Source organism: Ambystoma mexicanum, chromosome 4p, assembly GCF_040938575.1.
Source record: "Ambystoma mexicanum isolate Mex_15411 chromosome 4p, UKY_AmexF1_1, whole genome shotgun sequence".
Classification (NCBI taxonomy): Eukaryota; Metazoa; Chordata; class Amphibia; order Caudata; family Ambystomatidae; genus Ambystoma; species Ambystoma mexicanum.
The window spans coordinates 795,767,109-795,793,879 of NC_090927.1; the positions used below are offsets into that span (position 1 = coordinate 795,767,109).

Sequence of the window (26,771 nt, forward strand, 5' to 3'; positions counted from 1 at the left end):
TGATTCTAAGTGCAAAACTATGACATTTCAACAGTTACAAAGGCATGTGACACCAAACATAGGTCAATCATTTAATCTAAACATTTTCGATTTTAGTGTCTTTAAATCCAGTGCAACTTAAACTGCTGACTCCATAGCAGTTTTGTTATAAGCATTGTTTTGGGCTCTTCATTTCCCAGATTTTGTAAGCACACAAAACTCCATTCTGCCAAATGTCTGCTGGTGTTCAGTGAGTTTTTAGATGTGTTGCAATGTTTAAAATAGACAGTTTGAGCCTGCCTTCAGAGAAACACAGGGTGGTTTTAAACTGCCGGCTTTTGGATAGTGGTGAGTACTGGTACTGCACCCATTTTTGGGATTTAAGAAAATGAATTCCCAACAATTCTAGGTTGCATTTGGCAATCAGCATTGCCATCCCCAATGCTTTCAGACTACTGTGCGGGTAGTCCAATGGTGGTTTTAGGCAGTGTCCTTCTGTGCCCATAACATCGGCAAAAATGAGTGGCAGCCTATTCTTCATGCATTTCCCTGTGCATTTTCTGGGAAGCTCTGGCCATCATGAGGTTTTCCATGTCAGTACTGCACAGTTTTGAGGTACGGCTCGGATGCATGGGTAAATACATCCCACATGCCTGACATGCGGACGCCATCTTGCATGTGTAGTCTGCCTATCCCCAGAATCTTTATAGAGAACCTTGTCAGAGCCCTTCTTCAGCCTCCTCTTACTGCAGTCCAGAGGGTGCCTGAGGGGGCAAGTGGAAACAAGTACTGCCAAAGACAGCAAGGTCCTTGCACATGATTGGTTCTGGTTGTAAATTAATATAGATATTGGGCCCTGGCTATTCTCCATAGATTATAGATTGTGTCGAGTACTTTGAGTCACCAGGTTCAGAGGTCAAATTCAGGCATGGCCATAGGTTTGGAGGGGGGCTACTTTCAGGTAGCTCAAGGCTCTGGCAGCACCTTGGTGGGCCAGCTTTCCTAATCAGCAGGGTCTCCTGCTGGCTTTGGAAGTGAGTGTGGGGCCTGGTTTCATCAGCTACCCTACCTCTTTCTCGGAATCCCGCTGCTTAACGTTTCCCTATGGTTAGAGTGTTGTCTTCACATCATTTCTTCAGAGGATCTACATGCCCCATAACTCATGCTTGCGGTTTCTGATGTTTCTCCTCCTCTGCAAAGGGCTTCTACTAGCCCCTGCAGTTCTAGATAAGGTGACTGGGAAGAATGTGTTCTGGATAGCTGTCTGGAACTGCTATCAATCTATGGCTGTGAAGGAGTATCATGCTTTGTTTGTTTGTTTGTTTGTTTATTTCTTGTATTGCGCTCCAGACCCTTAAGTATCAGGGCGCATAGAATAAGAATACTTACAGCTTGGTTACACAACATTATAACACATACAGATTACAGTTTAGTTACACAGCGAGGTAAGTTTTGTACAGGCATGTTATTCAGGATAATATTAAAATGAAGTTAGAAACTACAACTAGAGGCAGTGCAGGTCGATAGGCATATATACAAATGTACACATATACAAAATGGGCCCAAAAGGGGCGGTAGGGGATTAGACAGTCATAGGTATGGTCAGTAATCTCTCCACATGGGAAAGAGTCTTGCAGCCGCTGTTCTGCCATCTCTGTTCCCCAATTTTGCAACCACTGTCCCCAGTGGCCCTTTGTGGAGGGGGCTGGGCTTCCTTGCCTGAGGACACAGTTTGTGCTTGAGAAAGCCAATGATCAATCAATGGGAAGTTCTAATAATCTGGACATAACTGTGACTTTCTCCAAAACCACTTTTCCTCTTACCCGGCGCATTACACAGGCTTTGGGGTAAGTCTCTTGGAACTTTTGGGTATACATCATTTTCACAATTTCCTCTTGCTTGGCCTGGTCAGGGAATATTAAGCCAGCACTTATGGGCTTTTTTTTACTCCTATTCCAATAGTGCATTAGTGTCTTGATTTGCCAATGACACAGATATCTGATAGCTATTTTGAGAATCCCTTAGCCCATACAATTCTGTACCCGGATCTGTAGTCTCTTCTTCTGGTTATGTGCTACTACCATGAAAAAGGTTCACGACTTTTGCGCTATCACTTGTAAACGACACCTCCTTCATCATCCATCATGCTTCACCCTGGATTAAGGAGGAAGCAGCAGACAGGAAATGGAAGATCTACTGTTTTTATTCACACTCTGGCACAGACTGATATTAATGCGATAAAGATAGGAGCAAGATATACCTGCCAATGTCTGTGTCATTTTTTCAGGGGATGGAATCCAATGTCATCTTCCTGCAAGGTGAATAAGAAAACTGACAAAGTGTTTATGGGATGACCCATTGAGTGCACCGCAGCCGGTAGTGTCACATTGGGCCTCAGGAACCTCCCCACCCCCCGGTTCCTGTCTTACTCTCAGTGGATATATTTTACTAGCGACCCAGAAGAGAACTTGCCAGTGCACATTCTTCACTCTGCTGTGCCCTCATCAGGTAGTGGGGTACATTGACCCCCTTCCTGAATCATAAAAAGTCCTGGTGTGATGTTGCAATCCAACACAAGGGTAAGGATCCTTTGGGTGGGGTGCTGGAAGTGGAGGGCACTGTTGGAGAGCGATTAAGGACAGTCCTTCTTAAACATAGGACCACCTTAAGGGAGGAAAGGAAGGCCGAGGCTCAGGGCTGTGGGAGGAAGAGGAGGGCTACTAGAGCCCAGGACCAGAACTGCAAAGGGAAATAAAGATGATGGTTGCATGTATTCGTGGCTCTGTGTTCCTTTGTATGTGGTGCTAAGAGGATAGGAAGTTGTGGGGAGCCGAGCCTCATATCACCAGTCAAGAACACAACAACTGGCGATGAAAGGGAAATGGACACGGCGTCCCCGCCACCAGTCCGGAAGGGATCGTCAGTCCGCTGCACAACAAAACGTGAGAAGCCTGGAAGAGTGCAGGGATCGGCAGCCCACCACATGACACAACGTGAGCAGCATGAAAGGAAAAGGGATCAACAGTTTGGTGCACATCAAACCATGAGGAGCCTGGAAGAGGCTAGGGATTGGCAGTCCACCACACATCAAAACGTGAGAAGCCTGGAGGGAAAGGGAACGCAGTCTGTTACATTACAAAAGTGAAAAGTCTGGAACAGAGAAGGGATCGGCAGTCCGCCGCACTACAAAACATGAGAAGCTTGGAAGGAAAGGAGATCGGCAATCTGCCGCAAAAAGAAAAGCGGACGGCAGTCTGACACGCGAAAAACACATTTGGATGGCAAGGTACCGTACAGCACCGGGGATTAAGAAGCAGTGATTGAGGTGTTCCGGGTAGTCCACCCTCAAAAAGGAAAGGAAATCCGCCCATACGGGGAACAGGGAATTCGCCACCAAAGAAGTGGCATAGCGCAGTTGCCATGAGTGGCGCTCTGGCTGGAGACCACAGAGATACGGGTGGGGCATACAGCTCTGCAGATGCCTGACGGCAAGGACTGCGATGTCTGGGAGAGAGAGAGTGAGCGAAGCAGGGCACCACAAGAGGTGAATAATTATGAACATGAGGAGGTGGGGGAAGGCGCGAGCGAGAGAGACGATAAAAATGATCGGCCACCGAAGAAAGCACGCCCCAGCATATTACGTTTAGATGAAGCTGAACTGGAGGAGGAGTTCAACAACAAAGAAGATCGGTCGGGGGCACGCAAGAGCCAGACTGCTTGGAGAGACCGGTGTGAAGAGGTGCCAGCTGGTCACCACAGCAAGAAGTATGCTAAGCCCTCTGTGGTAGACCATGCAAACGGTGGGCCTGATGAGCGGATGGATGACATCACACAGCAGCATGCAGTGCCTGGAGTGAAAGGTCCTAGTGTCTGGACCCTACAGCTGAAGAACGGGGAGGAAAGCACAGCTGACTCTTTACTGTTGAGGAAGTTTATTAGCTACCAGTTCACAGACACGCTGATACAGATCAAAGAGGTGGCAGCCCCAGAGGATGTGAAGGGGTGCATCCATAGTGAGGCCTACACTCAAACCCTGGGAAACAGCCTACTGAGGGTGTGGGTAACCTGTGCATGGGCTTCTGGACCCAGCAGATGGTACCCACCAAGGAAATGACAGAGGTACTAAAAGTGGTAAAGGAGGAGTCCGGTTTGAAGCCCATGTCCGGGGTGCAGCATAAATGTGGGATCCATAAGGACGTCAGTGCTCAGGTGGAGGAGGGGAGTCAAACCAAAAAGCCATATCCCTAAAGATGATTACAAAAATTAACCATAAGAGAATTAAAGCTTGGAAAACAATGAACAATGAGCTTTGAAAGAGGAAACTGTTTCAGAGACTCCCACAGAGGGTCCTGGATCCCAAAAAGGCTAGGTCTCTGGGCGGAGAGGTCACCTCTGTTGGAGACTTCCTCACCTTTGAGGTCAATTGGGATACCCACAAAGGACTCCAGTTAAACAGATTTGCCATGTTAGCTGTTATTACGGAAGGTGTGAGGACCGCCCTATCTGAATTGGAGTAGCTGGATGACCAACCAGAATGCAGTCACCTAGAGTGGGTAAAAGAAGCCAAAGGACCGGAATGTGAGAATACCCTGGGGACAAGGTGGAAATTTGTGAAGGTGAATTGATCAACCTGCCGGGTAAAATCCTGAGTGCGGATGGCAAGAAGATCATCATGCCAAGGAAGGAGGACCTGAAGGACATCCTGGAGATCCCGTCCCAGGAGGTGTGGCAGTACCTCAAGATGAGGAACTGCATAAAAGTGAAAGCTGGACGCTACATGAGGGAAACAGGACTGACATTGCGAGTGGAAGAGAACTCTGCTATCGTGTCATCAGATCTTGTGATGCACAAGCTGAAGGTGCCACCCTGGGACAGGCAGTTGCACTGGGAGACTGCCTCTGGGGCAGATGTTGGCAGTTTCAACACGAGTGGGGGGAGTTTGCAAAGCTGGACCTACAGGCCACAGGAGTAATTATTAGAGAGAAACATGTCAGATCATGAACATGCATGGGAAGGTGGTAACCACAAAACACCACGTTCTGACCAGGAAGAAAGACAGCACAACACATCTGTACAATTATACTAAGCAAAAGGCTTCTCAGTCACAGAGTGGTCATGGGAGGGACTACAAGTACATCCATTAGTGGAGACACAAGAATAGCAAGATTTTCTATCTAAAGCTGCCTATTTGAGGACTAATACTAGGAAGCACTCGTGTGCCGCTTATCTAAAAGTAGATAGAAAAAGAAGAAGAAAAGAAAAGACCCAGACACTTGTCTGGTGACTGCTTCTAATCGTACTCATCTTTTGAATAGCTAACACAATTCCCTCTTGGACCACACTCTTTCATTCACAACTTAAAAAAGAGAACATCTATGGCATTGTGTCAGCAGTCTATTTGTAGGTACAAATCAATTTATTATCCTATAGACTTACTCAGTTATATTCCTTAGATTATATGTGGTTACAATTGCTGTTTGCTAAAAAGAATATATCCTTAGTTTGCTATGATGAAGACACTGACACCCTGCTCTCTCTTGATAGGTATTCTTAATCCACAGGGAGCTAGGAGTGAGAGCTGCTTGGTTAGGTAAGGATATTACTGCCTCCTAGATGCTGCATCTAGACTGCTGACACAATGCCATAGATGTTCTCTTTTTTAAGTTGTGAATGAAAGAGAGTGGTTCAAGAGGGAATTGTGGTAACTACTCACAAGACAAGTGAGATTAGAAGCACTCACCAGACAAGTGTCTGGGTCTTTTCTTTTCTTCTTTTTCTATCTATTTCTAGATAAGCGGTACACCAGCGCTTCCTAGTATTAGACCACAGACAGGCAGCTCTATTTAGAAAATCCCGCTATCCTTGTGTCTCTTCTAATGGGTGCACTTTTAGTCCCTCTCATGACCACTGTGTGATTGAGAAGCCTGGTGCTTAATACTATTGTACAGATGTGTTGTGCCTTCTTGTGTGTTAGAACGTGACAGTCAGGGCAAACCCTGTTTACCTGTATACTATGCCCCCCCATTGGATGTTAATTGTGCTCAGGAAGAAAGACAACCAGTTTGCAGTGGCACCAGAGAGTGAGCAAAACAACATTCATGTTAAAGGCATTGTAAAAGCCACTGATGAACCGACTCCTGGGCATGGGTGACAAACACCCATGCACAGCTCGCAGTTCCTTGGTCACAACGGAAGTCAGACACCTATGGCTCACAAGCTCTTCTGCACAATGGCAGCCGAACACTAGCACAAAGTGATGCTTGGCACCACAACAACCCAAAAACATCCACCAGAATGGAGGCAAAAGAGGGAGGACAGGCAGCAAAGAAGAGAACACGACGAATACCAAGAAGACCACCAGAAAGAAGCAAGAGCAAAAACCCACAAAGATGATGAGCAAGTGGGGAGGGTGCTGGAGAGCGTTTAAGGACAGTCCTTAATCAGAGGATCACCTTAAGGGAGGAAAGGAAGGATGAGGCACAGGGCTGGGGATGGAAGAGGAGGGGCTACTAGAGCCTGGGACCAGAACTGGAAATGGGGAATAAAGATGATGGTTGCATTTATCCGTGGCTCTGTGTTCTTTTGTATGTGGTGCCAAGAGGACAGGAAGTTGTGCAGAGCCGGGGCCTCATATCACCAATCAAGAACACAACAGGCACCTGCAGTGCTTCTGATTCACCTCTCGAGACAAGGTGCTGTCAACTGCAGGAACAACTCGTGCTCCCAGTAAAGGTCTCTTAAATCTCTTTATCTATTATTAAACTAACACAGACGAACATCTTGGTGTGGTTGACACGACCATCCACATGTACAAGACAGTGTTCTTTTTCACTTCTGATTACCTTATTATTCTGTAACTGTGATTTAAGTGATTGTATTGCATTTTGTCTCACACATTTAGAGTGTCTGCACTGGATTCAAAAAGGGGTTTTGTCAGTGCCTTTCGGTCTGCATGCTGTAGGGTGGACATGCTCTCTTACTGATAGCATCTGAACTGGTGCAGAAGTGGTTTTGTTAGTGGGCCTCATTACAACTCAGGCGGTAAGGGTTTTACGGCGGCGTAAACAGCGCCAACCCTTACCGCCTGAGTACGAGGTCCCTTAGCGCCATGGAGGTTTTAACACCTGCTTTTAGCAGGTGTTAAAATCCATGGCGCTAAGAGACCATGGAGTTAATTACGCCACCGTAATTTACGGTGGCGTAATTAACGCCTTCCCCACTCCCATTATGCCCTATGGGGCAAAATGGGAATGGGGAAGGGTAAATGGGTAAATGGGGATTTACCGCCCCGCCAAGGTTGGAATGGGGCGGTAAATCCACCAACCACCATGGCGTAAACGTAGTTTACGCCATGGTGGTAAAGTCACGGCCCAGGCGGTAACTTACCGCCTGGGTCGTAATGAGGCCCAGTGTCTGATGACTGTAAAGCAGACACATGGGTTACACCTGAATATTTCTTTGCATTGCTGTGACCCCTCAACTACTGCTCCCTCATATACCCCCACACTCCCAATTCAATATGTCTGTGTTAGATGCACAGGGACCTTTGTGGCAGCAATGGAGGTATTTTTTTGAAAATATCCTTGATTCGTAACACAGGAACTATGAAAACAAACATACTGAACATCTTTTCATGAACCTAACCAGCGATGAACTTGAAGACTTAATACCTACATTCCCACAAGATTAAAAAGGACTAAAATATGCCTGGGGAAATGCTTTCATCTTCAGCAGAAGATAGTCATGAAAGGCGCACATTCATCTCTGCTAGTCATCTAGTCATGGGCATGCTTGCCACCGGTTTGAGTGAATTAGTAGCCTACTCTGAATCCTACAACGGTATCATTTAAGAAGCCTTACACTTGTGCATACTCTTCATTCAGAAAAAGATTGTCACTGGCTCTTGCCAACATCATGACAATGGCCAGAGCGGAATCCAGAGTGGTGGCCCAAATAGGCCAAATGGAGCAAAGGCAGAGAAAGATCATAGAGCTTGTTTGCTACATGTCAAGCAAACCTCATCTCAGAAAAAAGCAAGCTTCTAAGGTTCTAGGAAAGGTAAACTTAGACTAAACAGCACAACAAGGCAAGCAAAATAATAACCCTGACCCCAGTGCTCTGCACCATACTGAGTGACTAAAGAACGTCTCCACACAGCACAACAGTGCGGAACTCATGTTAGGGCAGAAACTTGGCAAAGCAATGCCTGTGTTACAACCAGTCAAGCCTCCTGACCACAATAAGCTTAAAGAGTAAGATGAAGACTTACACGTATGAAAGGAAACCTGCCATATCATCCGACTTGAAGGTAGAAGTCAGAGTACTGGTCTGCAAACAGAGTAATGGGAGGTGGACACACCATTTCACATGCTTTCAATGACCATAACTTATATAAAAGGATCGATGTTTACTGCTGGCAATCCAAAAATAATCCTCACAAGAAAAATCTATCACTTTAGAAGATTCAGATTATGTGACGCCTCTGAAGATGACTCCCCAAGGAGCTCAGAGGAAGTATGCCTAGAACTAGGGATCCAAAATTCAGAAGAATCCATTTGTCAATGGTAGGCCAAGGCCTGTCACCTAATGAACAGCAAGACTGATTGAAGAAATGTAGGGATTATGTTCAGATGGCTGTCAGTGGGATCAGAATCAGTTGATACAAACTGGAGATCCAATATGTATACGGCAGATTCTGATCAGACAGAGGTTGAGTCAGAAGGACAAGATTGGTATGATCATACCCCTCTTGTTAATAAATATACACCCCCTGACATCCCTTGTCCCTTAGTGGGGAGGAAATGAATTCTAATTATTTTTCCATCAAAGGAGCTAGGAGGATAAGGGAAATGCCTTGTAGTCAATGACCTCCTAAAAGGAATGTGGGACTACATTTTGTTACACTTTCCGGACAAGCTATTGTTAAAAATAGACAACAATTGAAAGGGAATACAAATCATCTATTCTTCCTGCAGAATTATATTGTCCCTGGGAAGGACAAGCTTCTCATTTCTTTAATGTTGGAGGTTAAATTTCCTGTGTATATATCTGCCTACATTATACCTGATCTGGGACCAAGATTCAAAGTACATCCTCCAACCTCTAGTGGCAAGGAGATGAAGTTCATAATTTTAAATCTCTTGACAACCCTTTGTAAGATACTCAGAGGAGTCTGAATTGGGACGTTAATATAATATGTCGCTTGGGCATCTTGGAATCAGGAAAGAATTAGATCTCTGAATACCGCTTGTAGACTAAAGCAGATCACTTCTTAGTTTGAAAATAATGGAGAAAAGCAGGGGTTAGCTAAACAACAAAGAAAGGAAGGAAATATGTCATACTGTTGTGAATGGAGTCCCACAACAAGGGAGGACAATTCTTGTCCTCAACTCGAAAACCCTGATTAAAGAAGTTAGATGATTCATGGGGTTCAGAAGAGGACAAAGATCTTAGCCTAGAACCTGAAAACCTACGATTTAGTCATGAGAAAATAAATCAAAAGTCGCAAGAAAGCTTTGTCAGTTAACCCTTAAATGTTTTCATCTTCTGATTATTATGCAGTGTTGTCTCCATCTCAAATTACATCTGAGAAAATAATGGCTGAGTCTGTTGAGGATAAGACTTGCATGGAATTTAGAGACCTAGGGATTTTCAGAAAATAATACTTACAATGATTGAAGTAGCTTACGAGGTGAAAGTTTTGAACATCCTGTATACAGCGGTGTAGCATAAATCCCTTGTACCTTGAGAGATGTGTGAAGTGAGGAAACGTTTTAACTTTCGTAAGAGAGCACAACACCCATAAAATCCCCCTGAATTCATTATAAAGGAAATCCTGATATAATGTTGTCTGCTGGAGGAGAAATAGTTATTGGGTCTCTCTGGTACTGCAGGGGAAAACCATTTGGACTCAGTTGGATACAGGAAGCAAAAGCTAATATTCATCCACCACATTGGGAAAGTATAGGTCAGAAGACTATCGGGTGTGTCCATGGACAGACAGAAAGACACCCTGTAACCAAAATTGAGATCACTATTCTGGGAAAACCCATATCAGTGTTAGTGGCAGTAATACTAAATCTTCCTATCCCAATGATCTTAAGTAGTAAAATTCCACATTTTAATGAATGGGTTTTTCGAGTAGCAAAGATAAAGGTGACATTGGTTACAAACTGTACACAACCATCAAAATAATTGATTTCCTCCTATTGTCCCCAAGACTCTTGGACGCTGGGGATCCAGCCTGGGATTGGAAGACATGTGAATCCACTAGAAAGGCAGGGGAAGCTAAAGTAAGAGAAGAGACAAAGGAACCTGGACTGGGAGATCAGGTCTTTAGGGGAAGGGAATACAATGAATCCTATGGATCCCTCACTAATTCCCTGCCTAAAGTCTCCTCTCAGGTGGCCGGGGAAAGGCAGATGCTGCCCGATCCTGACCTTGGGAGTGGTGTTATGCGGGGGGATCACCTGGGAGGATAAAGGGCCCATGGTACTCATCTTCCGCCAGGGAAGAGGGCACAGCAATGCCAGAGTCTGTAATGGCTTGTTGTAATAAACATCTGGTTGGCCCACGAGATATCCATACAAAAAGGGGTAAACCCACTCATACAGTCTTAGATCTGGAGAGAAATCAAAACCCTTTTAAAGTTCGGGAGACCTGTAAAGCTAAGAACCTCCCTTACACCCAAAGAGGCAGTGAAAGGAAATTTGTGAGTAACACCAGCATAAAAGAATTGCCTTTGTCTATACAATCAGGGGTAATGACCCATTCTTATGATGTTCCTGAAAATTATGTTATAAGGAACAAACTGGGATTTAAAATCCAAACAGCAGAGTTAGGAAAATCAGCATTTTTCCTTTAGGGACTTCAAGTCCCTTAATTCCCTAGATACTGGGACGAAGAAGAGGGTTGGAGAGGCACAATGTTGGAGGAATGTTTAGTTAATTAATGTAGATGGCCCACACCTGAGGGAAGAACAGAGGCTTAAAAGGACCCCTCAGGTGCACACCATAGATTGGGGGCTATTGCCGAAGAGTAGAGGAAGTCAGAAGCAGAAGCAGCGGCATTCGTGTTGGCAGCCGAGGCAGAAGCTGGAGGAGAGAGGATGCAGATATCAGCTGCTGGACCTGAGAGGGTCTGTGCCCCAAGAAATCTGAAGTGCAGAGGTCGAGCGGTGGAAAGTGTGCAGGAAGAAACCTTTCACCATTGTGACCTGTTTTGCATAGGTTGTGCAGCAGGAACCATGCAGGAGGCTGTGTCAGATGGCTGGCGTGTACCGGAGGGCCTCAGGAGTGAGAGCGGCTCCTATTGGACGTGACGTTGGAAAAGGCAGACTTACCGGAGAGGTTTGCCCGGTCGCGAGGAGCCACAGGGGAAGTGACCCCATAGCACTCTGCCCCCGCTCCTGCCTTGGAAGCTGGCTGCAGGTGAGCAGAAAGCACTTGCGTAGAAGCAGAATTGAGGTAAAGCAGCAGCAGAAGTGCTTGCGTGTGAATGAAAAGGGGTCACATGTTCTGTTTGAATACCAAACTGTTACAAATCAACAGCGGCAGCACTTAAGTTTAAGTGAGAGAGATTCCCCCATTGATTTTGAACACTAAAAGAGGGAAAAGCAGCAGAACATTAATATACCAAAGCCAAATGACTGTACTTTTGAAAGTACAAGTCTGAGAAAATCCCTACCACCCTTGGGGCTAAGCTTGTTAAGAGTTAACTGGAACAAGCATTGCCCAAGCCAAAAGAAACGAAGCCAAACACAATCCAACCAGTGTTACCAACAGCAGAAAGGGGTAATACAAAATTGATAGACTCTGAAACTTGTTGCCCATATTGTATACAACATCTGATGCAAGGTGGGAAAGGCGCACATTGCCAAAATCAGGGGAGAGACAAGGAGAGAACCTACCCCTGTCAGCCTGTGATGGCTTATGACATGGGGAAACAAGAGTGGCAAAAATGCTGCCCTTCTGGAGAAAGGTATCCAGAAGGAGAGGAGCATCGTTTGCAGAAAGGTATTAAGGAGTATCAATGTGAATCTTGGTTTCCCTAAAATGTTGCTGACATTTTTAAAGATGCAATTTGCTGAATGCTGCTAAGCCGTTGTAATTTCTTATCAATTGACATTGAAGACAAAAGCACTTGTAGTAGTGAAAACCTATTCAGGTGGGGGAGTAAACCCAGATGGTTAACCTTTGGAATAAGAAGTCTGGCAGAGAAGCAGACCAAGTGGAAGTTGAAGGAGTGCCTTAAAGTGGTTTGGACAGAAACATTTGTGTGTTGTGCATTTGGAGGAAGAGTCGTGCAAGACTGTTTCAGAGAAGTTGTGTTTCTTTGAGTTGGTGTTAAAGTGGGAAATTATCCTCACAGAGATAATCAATGTTGCTATTGAGGAACTGAGAACCTGTGCTGCGGTTTATTACATGGTCACACTCAACTCATGGAGTTCCTCTGCCCACAATGAATTTGGCGCACAATAAAGCACTTTGGTTTTCAGGTTCTATTGGGTGAGGCCGCCAACCCGTCTCGCACCCACTCCCAACAGGTACCCGGTGGCACAATGGAATAGGAACCAGACCGGTCTGTATTCAGAATATATTTATTATTTTATTTTTTAGCCAAATATCACAAATAGATTAATATCAACCACCAATGTCGTGGCAACGCGAGAACAAAATGACCTCTGTAAAGCACCAACACAGAAATATGCAGTCACAGTTACCTTTTAAATCACCCACCAATACATAAAGAGAGCAATTCAACACACACACAGTGATTGAAGATTTAACAACACTTTCTCTCAGCAACCCTCACCCTCCAAACATCAATTAAACTTGACTCCTCTGAATGGAAATCCAGTGGCAGGGAGTGGGAACACAATGGGGAAATTGGTGTTTGGGATATTTGGTCACAGAAACAATATGGGAGACAGAAAAATTAGTTTTGCCACACCTAACAATAACTCCCAGGGCTTTGTGGTTTTTATCAGAGCACAATGGGGAAATCAATTTTGGTATATTTAGCACAGCTGCAATGTGAAAGAATAGAATGAAATGGGAAATTCGTTTTGCTACACATAACAATAACACACAGAGCTTTGGGGTGTTGTCAGAACAGAAGGGGAAAATAGGTTTTGGGTTGGAATCACAGACAAAATGTGAGAAAGAAAATGCAAATTGGCAAATTTGTGTTTGCCACACCTACAAAGAACAGGTGGGGCTTATGGGGTTTTGGTCAGAGCAAAATGGATACAAAGGGATAATTTCATTTTGCACCTTACATATGCAAAGTAACTACCAGGCTTCACACTTCTGATTTAAAATTAATGGGATCAATGGGGAATTTCCTTTTTCACCCTGCGCCCACACGTGGAAGCAGGGCTTTGGGATTAATTCTTTGGGCAAATCTTTATGTCTATACCAGTTCAAAACAGACAGGGAAAAGGGTTGTTGGTTTTGAATGCCAACAACCAGATCCCGTGATTTCAATAGGGGAATTAATTGATGTACTTTGATTAAATATGCTAAGGATCTACACAGACAACAGGATATTTTCAATGGGGAAATAACTAAAATAATGGTGGAAGAGTATAGGGCGTAGTAAAGGGTCTCCTCTCTTTCCTCCAAGGGGTCCCAGTCAGCTTCTATGTGTCCTGGCTCATGTCTCCAATGCAAGACTTAGGCCTCTCTGCTGGGATGTTTCTTGCTATATTTCGGCAGCAGTTTGGATCACGGAATGAGTGGAAGATTTCCAGTTCTGATGCAAACTGGCTTATTTTTAGGGCAAATGACATCACTGACTAGTCATTATTCTTGAGAAAGGGATTGGCTAGTCTTCACTACCCACCTCTCCCATGTGTGCTGATAGGACAAGGGGATGAGGAGTGCTTTGGGATAGCTGTGGTAGGAGAGAGCTTCATCATCTCACTTTGACAGGTGAGCTCGGCATGCTTTAGGACATAGATATCTCACAACATGGCAAGTACACTAAATTTCCAACTCTTTACATGTATGAATATGTTTATAAGAACTACATATTAAAGCATGTCATATGAGGCTAGTCTAGAGTATGCACCTCCTTCCTGTGCAGGGATACAGTTTTTCTTCATTTACTCAGGAGCCATGTCAGTGAAAAATATGCCACTTTACAGTTGTCATATTAATTATTACCGCCATGCTTTTACCACTTTTCGCTTCTCTTGGAATCAAGGGAAGGCCCAAATCACATTTTCATTAATAACTTTAGTTGTGTTTATCCCACCAAAATCGTTTTAGCATGGTTAGAAGGGGGTGACTCTCACCTTTAATAGAAGACTGGAATGGCCATTGTGACATGTGCGCTGCCCAGTTTATGTGATAAAATGTTTTTCTCCCATTTAATCAAACTGCTGTTTAATATCCTCTGTCTCATTGACCCCCACCCTTGCTCCCTGGGTTTCGTTTCTCTTCAGGCATGTGACCTAAGCAGAGCTGCCTTATCACTACACTAATGGATTTTCTGGTTTTCAACCTCTGCATTCCAAGGAAACTGCTCCCTGTTCCCGATTCTATTCTCTCTGCTGGTCATGCTAAACATTTTTCTATTCTTATTCCTTTTGACATATCTGCTGCTTTTGATACCTTTGACCATTCTTTACTTCTAGCTTCACTCTAGTCTTCAGGGTTTCCAGGTTCGGATCATCAATGGTTTCAGTTTTATTGCTCAGATCGTTCTTTTTCTGTTTGTTGGGCTGGCACACGCTCTGACATCCTTCCCCATGGAGTTCCTCGAGGCTCTGTTCTCTCTTACTATACACCCCCCCTCTCAGTTCTATTATGAAGCCATTTTTGCCTTTCCTGCCACATCTATGCTGCTGATTCTCAGTCTTTGTTTCCTTTTTTGCTTACTTTGATTCTCTTTCTTCTACTATTTCTGCTTACCTTCTGCCCATCCAATCTCGGATGCATTCTAACTTTGTTCACTTAAATGCATCAAAAAGCAGAAATCATATTCTTCCCTATGTCATCAATCTCATTAATATCCTCCACCTTTTCTATTGACTTTCCACCCTCCACTATTGCCTTCTGTCAATCTGCACGGAATCCCACAGTTACCTTTGACTCATCCCTCTTTATTATTATTATTTTGTATCTCCCTCTCTTTTCAAGACCATATTTCTAACATATATCACTTCTCTCTCTGATTTGATTTGATTTGATTTTTTAATTTGTATAGCGCAAATCCCCTGGGTGAACCAAGCGCCAAGCCACATCTAGTCGCAGATCTGACATGAAATAATAAAGCATCAGTCACTACTAACATGATGTTACTCAAACAGATAATTTTTAAGTGGTTTTCTGGAAACTGTCAAAGATTCTATCTTACTAAAGTTTTGCGGTAGGCCATTCCATACACGAGCGCCGGACACTGAAAACCTTCCATCCCCCCAATGGACAAATCTAGAGGTTGGAACCACCAGTTGATTTAAAGCCATAGATTCCAAGGATCTATTGGGGGTATAAGTTTGAATCTTGGCAGCTAGGTAAGAGGTTGCGAGGTTGTGTATACACTTGAACACCAGGCACAATAACTTAAACTGGATCCGTTGATGGACCAGAAGCCAGTGTGGTTTCTTCCTCAATTCAGAAACTGATTTTTTCCAAGGTAGTGATAACACTACGCGTACTGCTGCATTCTGTACCACTGCAAGGCTTAGCAAGTGATATTAAGGACATTATACCAAAAGGCTATTGCAATAGACAAGCCTGGCCTTAACAAGTAAGACCACCACCATTGCTTGATCACCTTCTGAAATAAGGGGGAGGAGTGGTTTCAGCATTTTCAGTTGAAAATATACTGATTTGACCATTTGGTTCTCTTGCCAATTGTACTCCGTGTCCGACTGCTAAACACACCCCAGGTTCTTAACAGAGTCTGTGTACTTTACAGTGTTACCAAATATCGGAGGAATGGGACCATTTTAATAGTGGTTCCTAGATTCTGCTTGGATCCGAAAATGATAATCTGAGTCTTATTAGGGTTAAGATGAAGCTTACTATCTATCATCCACCCTCTAACTGCCCCTGCACATCTCTCTCTTTGAGATTTATAAAGGATGTCCTTTTCTTTCTTTCCAGGCCGATAAACATTGTATCTCTTCTTAGGTCCCCTCTGTCTTGATTATTGCTTGGCCAAACTAATCAGGCTCCCCCACTCTCTTATTGCTTCTCTGCAATCTTTATTTAACTCTGCTGTTCATATTCTTGTGTCTCTCCTCTTGCACTTCCATCCCTTCGTCCCTTCAAACTACCTCTTTGCTTTCCTTCGATTCATGACTGCTTTTCCGTTTCTTATGCATGGTTTTCTGGACCAGTCATAGACTGCCCCCAACTATCTTCCTTAATCTCCATCTAGGTTATTGCCTGCTCTACACTCCACCTTCTGTCTGTCCCCAAACCTCCCTGCACTCAAGCCCACTTTATTTCTTTTTCATGATTAGCTCCCGCACTTTGGAATTCTTTACTTCTTTTAGGTCTTAACCCACTCTTTCTTCATTTTGTGTTTCCATTACATCTTATCTTCTTTCTTTGAATCAATGATTTTGTGACTGATCAACCTTATTTTGTACCGTTTTATCTTAGGTGAAGTGATTTGCCGATAGCACTATAGAAAACACTAAAATACAAATATAAGTTGTCTATACCAGCTTGAACCGGTGCTGCTTCTCCCCGTAATGGCCCTCGCTCTGTTCAACCTGTTAGTTCAATGTGGCAATATATTCCTAATTACTACTCACCTGTAATAAGAAAAGTGCCTAATTTCTCTCCTGATGTTACAATGCCCGCTGCGGGAGCCAACACAATGTTTGAAAGGCAGCTCTATGAAAAGAATACCATCTGACTTTTGAACCCTAAATTAAAGGACAGCTAGCTTTTCAGGCTTGTTTTTTCAGAACTTTCTCCAACAGTTCTTAGGCACTGATTGATGAGAGTAGGCGTGTATATGTATATGCCTATTTAATAAAATGCTAGAGTTTAGTAGAGGTGAGACACATATATTGGACTTTTTAAACCACGAAGATGGCTTTTAAAGTGATTTTATTGAACTGCTAAAAATAATGATAGCACAGTTATAAGCTCAAATTCGTATGTTCAATTGTACATGATACATTTCACTTGTATTCTATTTATACAGAATTCTCAGAGGCTTTACATCAGAGGAAGCTGGAGATCAAGTATCCGAGGGTGATGGAGTGTCCATGGATTGCAAAATAGGCTATTTCATGTCAATTCTAGGAAAGGAATAGGGTGTTATTAAAATATGTTGGTGCTCTTTTTCCCAGTTTGTCTTTCCCCACTCTCGTTAAACTCCATGTATTTCTGATTTAGTTATATATGATATGGTACGTGTGCTCAATTAGAGATTAATCTTGGTGGTGACAACTACGCCACGCATCAAATTAAATGTGAAACGGAACAGATGCGTGGTGCTTAAGACCACCAGAATTGATCCCTAAAGATAATTACATGGAAAATATGGCCTGTGACAAGCATCAAAGCAATAAATCGAAGAGGAAACAAGACCTCAAAGCGCTTAAAAAATATATAATTCTGTAACGTAACGGTTTTCACATTTAACAACCATGAATAATAGATTCCCTTTGTTAGAACACTGAATAAATCTATTCAGAATAGGTTTTGGAGCTATTTCTCTACAGTCCACAAAGGCCCTGAGGAAGCACACTAAGGGCCTGATTCACAGAAGTGTTTTATAATGGCGCGATCCCATAGGAAAATGCTCCATGAATCAGGCCCTAAGTGTCTTATCAGAGCCACGACAAAGGTCAAAAACATGTGTAATCCAATTGTAGCAGCCAAGCACAGACAAGTGTCATAGCCAAGAGCAGTACAACCAAGATAACTAATAACATTGATCTTTGTATATTTTCTGTTACGGACATTTACTTTATTGAAATATTAAGTAATTGTAATTTAGGATTGACAAATTTAAAAGTAATTATAAGAAACATCAATGCACTTTGAAATGATATTCTGAAAAATAATTTCCTTTTGTATGCAATCTCGTCACAATTAAACTCAAGCACCCTTGTTATGTTCAAGGTGTATTACACACCATAACAGGTCTAATGACTCCGATCATGTAAAAGTGCAGGATTACTCTGGGTAACATGTTATATTGGAAATAAGCAATATATAATCAGAGTTTAGTAGCCGGTGTGTTAGCAGAATATTTGTGTTATGCTTTTGTATTTATTTAGGTGTCTGCAATCTTGTCTTTCCGGATGTTTTGGACTACGCATTCCAGCAGCCCTAGCCACCATAGTCAATAATGAGGGATCATGGGAGTATAACCCAAAACATTTGGGTAGCCACTGACTGCAGTCCTCAATTGTAGGGCATGGGACTCATTATGAGTTTGGCATATTTACCTGTCTAAATCTGGCAACCCCAATTACTTTTAATGCAAGATTACCACTTTGGAAGTGGAGGTAAATTAATTACGGAGTGTCAAAGGACTCCAATGGGATTTGGAGTAATTACCACTGGTAGCAGAAATGCTGCTGGTAATTTCTCTATTTTCTGCAGTTAAAGTGGAGGAAAATCCCGCAGCTAGGTGCTAAAGGTTTCTTCTTCATTTTCTCTCCAAACTCGGAATATGGCGGTCCAGTGAAAGGGGCATTACTTCCGTCATTGTCATACCCGTAATGAGGCCTGTGATGATTTGCCGAGACCCATTTTTATAATCAGACAGAGTAGATGGGGCGACCTAGCAAGAGGGCTCCACGCAATAGGAAATGCGCGATGGACACTGAAACAGTTGGCGCTAGAGATGGGGCACAAAATGGAGACCAGGGTGGGGTCTATAGATGGAGGCAACAACATGTATGCATCGGTGGAAGTGGGGAGGGGCTCTTGAGGGGTGACAGGAGAGTGTGAGCGTCACTTCAAGAAGGAGGAGATGAAGTCTGATGGTCGCTGTTTTGTTCTCCCCTGTTCCCCTCCCTTGCCTTGTTGCGCTCTGAAACACTTGTGTACGAGCGCGATAGAAATAAAACATCAATATCAATAACGTGAGAGGATGTAGGCCAATGTGTGTAACAGAAAAGAATTATACTCTCTCCAGCCAATTTTGATTGGGCAACTGTGTTTTTATTGAGCAAAAGAAAACAAAAGTGTACAATTGCTATATGTGTCTAAGCTCAGATAATATCAGGTGATTATTTGGATATAAATAGCGCTCAGACTATAAGAGATGACCTGCACCTGAGGTTTCACTGTCTCTTGATGCACCCGGCTCACCTTACACCTACCTGGAAACTAAGCATCAGCGGCAGACCCGGATTGAGAACACTACTGTAGTTACAGCACTCAGCAACACGGCTGTGAGGTGCTCTTCGCTTTAACATAGATCACAGTGACATACGGTAATGGAGCCCCCATGAGCGAAAGTGTGTCTGGAAAACAAGATACGTCTGTTTACGTCTTCTTTGAGCACGCATCTACTCATTGTTTACCTAGAAGAAGGGAGCTTCCGTCATTAACAATTCTGCGAACCTGCGCTCCTGTGTCATGGAGCAGGAGAATGTGAGCTCCACTCATTAATACACACGTTCCACTCAGTGGGAATTAAATGAGTCATAATTTAGCCAAATATTAGGTATAGTGGAGGGCATTATTGCGTGCAATAGATATAGTTGATATCTACTGCAGGGCTGTAATGATGTAAATCAACTTACTCTATGCATTCATTCCATGTGTAGTGCAGTGTCAATAGACCCAGGCACTCACCACTTAGCATACAATCCAATGGCTAAAATGACCTCTATAAAGGATTCTTTTCAAGGTAAATACACAGAACAGCATGGGTATTTAATTAGCAACTAGTCACCCAATACTCTCAACAAATGCTCATTACCGCCTCACCCCTCGTCCTTATTTTGTTGCTTACAGTTTAAGGTTTGTGAGATACTTCACCAGACAAACACACATCCTTGATAAGTCCTTCTTCTATGTCTCTCATTGCCCTTAAAGGAGACCTCCTTAACATAGTTCTGTCTGTTAATTTTGTCTGAATGTTCTTAATATCCAGAGTGGCCTGTGTCTGCTTCGTTCTTGCAAAACAATAGGCTGCCTGGCAGGGCTCAGTATGAGGCATGGGTATCCCCGAAACACATGGATGAAGGGGACCCTCTGTGTTGAGTGACAAGGTACATCAGCAAAGGATCCACTTCATGACTCCCTGACAGCGAGTGACTTTGTGAGCCGAATGAGAATCAATGGTGTCATGACCTGGTATGGATGGGGTTAATTCCATCCAGACTCAGCTGACGGAGGCCACGACAGGTGCGGCATCCAATAGGCAAGCCTGTTTCACCCATACGTGAAGGGAAGGGGCCCGGCGCGAGTGAGTTCAGTTTGGTCGGATAACAAATAAAAAAAGTCTCTTTTCACATCGGCTCCGGGAGTTGTTGTTCCCGCCAATTACAAAGGGTACTGTGACGAGCCAGGAATGAGACACGGACACAGAGGACTCATGTTTTGGTTATAAACTTTTATAAGCACTAAAATGAGGGGGGTTGTAAAATGCCTCGCTGTCCCTGCTCTAGGAGTTCTTTTCCCTCCCTCAACCAAAACTAAGGGTCTGTCCTATGTCAAGATTCCAAAAATAAAGTGTCCTGTGTCCAAACTCCCATTCTAGACCTCACATTCTAAAGTAACTCTAAAGTGTTAAGGGTAATGTCGATGGCCTTGAAAGGTGCACAAATGTCCAAAGAAAGATGTAATTCCAACACAAAGGTTCCTAATGGATAATGCTCACAGTTCCAGGGAATAGCTCTCTTCCCCATCTCTCTCTTCACCGACACCTCATTTCAACAAAACAACAAAAGTTCTTTATAGCCCCAGAAGATATCTCCCTCCCCTTGGCGCTGCAGTTCATGTTTGAGGAAATGTTCTCCCTTCCCCAGGTCTGTCCAAGAAACTTCCAAACTCCTAAGGGCATGAATCTTCCTTGGGGTTCTTTGGTCAACAAACAATTTAAAAATAACGCAACTTGGATGCAAGTCCCAGCTTTTTGGGATACCTATTGAACTCCCCTGCCAGGTTCTTCTCCACATTCACTGTGACTTAATTCAAAGACTTGTCTTGGCCTGGCGTACTCTCTTGCCAGGGATTTTTTTTGTGTAGTTCACTTTATGCACTTAATTCACAAACTTGACTTTGCCTGGTACACTCTCCTGCCAGGACATTCCATACAGTTCACTTTATATACTTGATTCACAAACTTGACTTTCCATGGTATACTCTCCTGCCAGGACTTTCCACACAGTTCACCTTATATACTGGATTCACAAACTTGGCTTTTCCTGGAATGCTCTCCTGTCAGGACTTTCCACACAGTTCACTTTATATACTTGATTCACAAACTTGGATTTGCCTGGTATACTATCCTGCCAGGACTTCTTCATGCAATGTTAACAAACATACTTGGTGGTTACCACTTGCTTCTGGCTGGGCACTCCACCTGCGCCTGGGTTCTCGGGCCTGGCTGTCTCTGCCGCTTGATTTTTGCTCGGTTCTCCACCGTGTCTGGGTTCTCAGGCCCAGCTGTCTTTTTTCTCTGTCAGGATATCGTTCCCTGGCCACAGACAAGTCAGAGGTTGGCCGGAAGGTTGCTTCGGACATCGTGTCCAGGATGTCCTCCTCCTCGGATCTCCCTCTCGCTCTCACTTACTTTTCCTCTCACCGTTCTCAGTTTCACAGGACTTCTCCAGGCAATGTCTCTACCAGTGATGCTGGATGGGGTTTATAAATGTCCCGGCATCTATCAAATGCTCATAGCGACTAGAGCACATATTGTGCTTTTCACATTCATGGATCTTCATTGCTCCATTCAACCTCTCACCCAAGTGTTTCCATAAATATAGGAAGGACAGGGAGGTTTTGGTGTCTTACTCACTTGATATTAAGTAGGTGTTGCAGGTAGTGGAATGGAACTATCACAGTAAGCCATGTTCATGTCTCCTCCCTGGGGGTCACCTCTCCATGTGATCTTCCCTCATATAGCCACCCCCAGGGTCAGGATCAGGTAGCGGCTGCTGTCCCCTAGCCACTTGGGCAGAGGCTACCTCTAGGTAAGGAGTGATGGCATCATCAGATTCATCAGAATACTCAAAATAGGAGTACTCTACACCCACCAGAGAGGAAACACTGTGCAGCAGGAAATAACAGTGTACCCATGGGATCAGAGCTCGCCCTCAAGTACTTTAAGACGAGATAGCTGCACCTTGAGGAGGATGGGGTGTAGGATTCTCTTACTCCAACACCAATCAATAAGGACAACTCAGTAGCTTGGCAAAGGGAAGTCCGTTTAATGACAAGTACAAAAAACGGGGAAACAAATGGAAATCAACAGTGATGCGATCACCCGTCTCGCTTCAACGTCCAAAATCTTCATTCAAACAGCAATTCTTATAGGCAAAATTCGTCATCATTGACGTGTAAATCTCAAAATTTGTCTGTTGCTCGGAAAAGGTAACTTAAGTATAGGTACTATATCTTTATATGGTAACAGAGTGTGAGGATTGGATAATTCTTACCGGGTGAGCATCTACGCCCATCCCCCTACATCACACGTGATAGACGTCACTACAAGTACGACATCTCTTTGGTTTTACTAGCTATAGGAGCCTAGATTATTTGGTCCATTGTGATTGGGTAAGTTACACCCCGAGACATAAATCTCCACTTTAATTGGCAGCATGCAGGATTGGACACCCAGATGCGGTGTGCCCCAAGATTCACCCTGCCTCCCTTCCATCAATCAGTACCTTAGGGCTATGTGTCAATTAGTTGGCTGAGGTTGGCCTCGAAACTGTAGCCTCTTATCAGGAAAAGTTATGGCATCCTCGGGTTCTGGGTCACATCAGATCTTGGTACCTCTTGGTACCTCTTTGCGCCTGGCTGGTCACGTGTCAGTTCATTTTCCCTCGTGTATTCCCTTGTATTCCCTTGTGTATTTGATTCTTCCTTTAGCCTTGCCACCTGCCTGGGCCTCCTTATCTCGACCTTCACGGGGCAGGCTGCTATGCTCTGAAGTTTCAATTCTTCGAAGTTGCCGCTCCCCTCCCTTCCTTAGGTTGGAATTCCCAGGCATGAGCTGCTTCGTGCTCAGTTTCGATTCCGCTCTTTCCTTCTGGCTTTAGCTGGACTATGAATCTCGGACTGGTTGGCCCCTTGCAGCCTGGGCTTAATTCACTTTTGTAAAATGTAGTCGCACTTGTATAATGTGCTTTATTGCGGTAGATAAACGGTTGGCGCTTGCCGCTCTATTCTTCTACTAAGCATAGCAAGCAGTATCATTTCCTTAGCTTCTTGAGTTCCAAGCCTATTTACATACATTTAGCCAGTTGCATACTTCCATCCTGCTGTATGGTTACATTTCTTCATATTTCAATATCGTCTCTTCTTCTATGTCCATTACATCCTTATTCATATAATTTCAACGTTATGTGTCATCTTTGTGTTGTCGTTTCGTTCATCTGAACGTCTGTCCGGGCCATTGTGTCGTCGCCATATACCTTCAATTAGGGCCCTTTGGGGCTCTCTAGGGACAGTTTGTAAGTAATCTTCATTCCGCGTCAGCTGTTGGTACTGTTGTCTCAACGGGTACCGTGCTGCCCAAGGTTGTCTAGTTATAGGCACTTCAACAGGTATTGCTCTTCTGATGGGCATTGGCCAGAGCCCTAGCGCTGCTCTCTGTTGGTTTATTTGCTCCTCATACGTCACATATCTTGGCGAGTATGTTCCTGGTACCTCAAAATGGTTGGCTGGATTGCAGGCCATATCTGGGACCTCCTCTACAACAGTACAAATGGGAACAACACCACTTCTGTGGCAGGGCCCAAAGGGTGCAGGGTCAAAGGGTGTATCCTCCTCTGCTTCCCAGAAAATATTCAAATGGGTCAGAGAGACGTTCCCTTTACCCACAAAGGGGAAAGTGGGTAAATCGAAGGGCACCCTTATTTCCTGCTCCAATTAGGTCTTCCATGTGAGTATGCAAATTCTGGTAATTATGAGCACCATGTTAGAGGTTATATGTGAGGCCAATTTCGGTGGGAACTGATTCAAATATATTTCTGTGGCCTCTAGTGCTGTGATGAGCTGAGCACCATGGAGGAACAGAAAAGGAGACGTTACCCTTCGTTCCGACTCTTTGCTCCTGACTATACCATGGGTGTAAACAGGAAAGGATCTGTTGGAGGGCAAAAGTCTTTCTTACTTCTTATCTAATGCGAAGGATATCAGATCTGTTGGTCGTGGATGTGGTCAGGCACAGCTATTCCTTAGGGTTCCTGCTAACACCAAAATACTTGGGGTGCATGAAGGCTCCGAAACCTCAGAAGTTAGCCATGAGAGAAGCCTTGACCAGGGAATCCCTGAGCTACTGGAGAAAGATGCCAATCAGCCAGTACCTCATAAATAAGTGGGACCATGGATTAATTCCTGTCCCTCTTCAGTGGCAATGGTCGTACGCATGTGGCACCTGTTCTGGACTAAAGAGGCTGAACTGATTCATCAAGACCTGCAGATTCTAAATGATGTCATCACAGAAGGTGATTCCCCTGAATAACAAGGGGGACCCTTGGTCTGCTCCTGAATTGGAACAAATCACCATTGATCTCCTGCCAAGATCTATAATTAGTAGCAACAAGATTCAGGCTATATGTGGGACTGAAGACTATTCTGGAGAGGTCAAGATTCCTTATGATATGATATGATATGATATGGCATTTGTAACACGCCTATGCATATATTTAGGAAACAATGTTGGCTAATTAGCAGTGGGTACATTTTTTCACTTCATACAATGACCACCAACACGTGGTCTTCAGGAAGAACATGTATTCAGTTCAACACGTTTCTGCATGATATGATATGATAAGGCATTTGTAACGCGCCTATACACAAGTGTTTCAAGGTGCGACGAGGCAGGGGGGGGAACAAGGGGAAGACAGACAACGATCCTACTAGGCCAGGTATCATTCAGACCGCGCAAATGCAGGGGTAGGGGAAGGGAAATGTGCAGGGGAAGGGGAGGGGGAAGTGCAGTACAAGTAAGTAGAATAAAATAAATAAATAAATAGGGCCAGCTGGTGGCAAGTGCAAGGTAAGTGCAGACAAGTGCTGGGAAGGGGGGGCTGTAGGGATACAGAGACAGTCCCGCAGTGCAGGGGATGCCAGGGAGGCAGTGAAAGTGGAGAGTGGTTGGGCCCAGGACCGAGGTCGGTGAGAGTGGCCCAGTTGCAGATTCAGTGCAATTTCAGTGTAGAATTTAGCAGGGGAGAGGGACAGAGAAAGCAGAAGCAAAGAGGAATGTTTTGAGGTGCTTCCGGAACCGGAGATGGTTCTCCTCAAGTTTCAGGGAGGCAGGAAGGCTGTTCCAGAGGGAGGCCCCTGCCGCGGAGAGAGATCTACCACCAGCTCGTTGCTTTGAGAAGCGGCTGACCCTGAGGGAGTTGGAGACGGATGAGCGAAGGGCTCGGGCAGGAAGATATTTAGGAAGAGAGAGTTGAAGGTATTTTGGCCCCAGGCCCCAGAAGGCCATGTGGATAATGCAGAGGGTTTTGAACTTAATCCTCGCAGCCACTGGGAGCCAGTGTAGAGATTTCAGTCCTGGAGAGATACGGTCCCTGGGCTTGAGGCCAAGTGTTTGCAACATCACGAAACCGCATCTCTGCCTAGTTCTAGCTGTGGGAGCTCCTTCCTTTCAATTTACAAGCTCACATTGTTCAACTTTTTTCTGCTATTACCAGGAATTCTATTGGAATAGGGGCGCTGGACACTATCCCCTCCTCCTCCAACACCAGTATCCTGATGGGAGTACTACAATAGCTAGTACTTTAACCTTCTGTAATCACATCAGACTTGTGTGTATTAGGGGGAAACCTGAAAATCCAGAGAGGAGTCCCTGATGCCACTGGATCGACATTGCATCCCCTACCCATGCTTCTGGGCCTCGAGTCCTCATGCAGAGCCTGCAAAGCATTGCATTCTGCATACCATTTGAATACAACCCCGGAGACGGAGATATCCTATAAACATGGACTGAAATGGCTGCAGGAGCTACCCCATACTTTATGAATTCATGGGATGGCTACACGCTCTAGGGAAAGTAGGTATTTCTCTGCCCAGCTCCCCTGTGATACTGCCAGCTGTTTTAATGAAGATGCTCTTGTACCCCCTCTTTACATCTGTCAGTGCAGCCTTGAAAACCTGATAGTGTATGTGGAGGGGTGGGATGCAGTAAGGATCTCCATTTCTCCTCGGTCTTCAATTGGAGGAGCGTCTGTTCTTCTCTATTAAACATCTCGCCTATATCCTGAGGGACAACTGGGATAAGAGCACACAGAACCTGGAAGGAAAGGGATCAGAGATTGCAAATGTGAGATATCATGGGCCTGGGGTGTCATCTTGGCCGTGGGATCATACACAGGGAGGCTATTATGTCATACTGTGATCCCATCCACCATCTTGCCTCTGTCCGGTGTTGTTGTACTAGATAACTCTCCACTGGAGTTTGTTCTGGAGCCTGTTCCCCGTCACCTGTGTGTAACAGGCAGAAAGGCATTCCTGCGTTAACCTATAACACACCAAGTAATACCAGTAAGACTGAGATTCTACTCATTGGCACACCCACTCCCTCCTTCCCTGCAGCTCTCTGGCCGGCCTCTCTTGGCCCTCTTCCTGCTCCTACCTGCAAGGCTAAAAACCTCGGGGTCATCTTCGACTCTA

General features: G+C 44.4%; 1 pseudogene; it reads left to right on the forward strand.

The window, feature by feature from the left end:
- The first annotated feature begins 3,457 nt into the window (after positions 1 to 3,457).
- LOC138452861 (transcription elongation factor SPT5 pseudogene) lies at positions 3,458 to 6,130 on the forward strand (annotated as a pseudogene).
- The last annotated feature ends 20,641 nt before the right edge of the window (positions 6,131 to 26,771 follow it).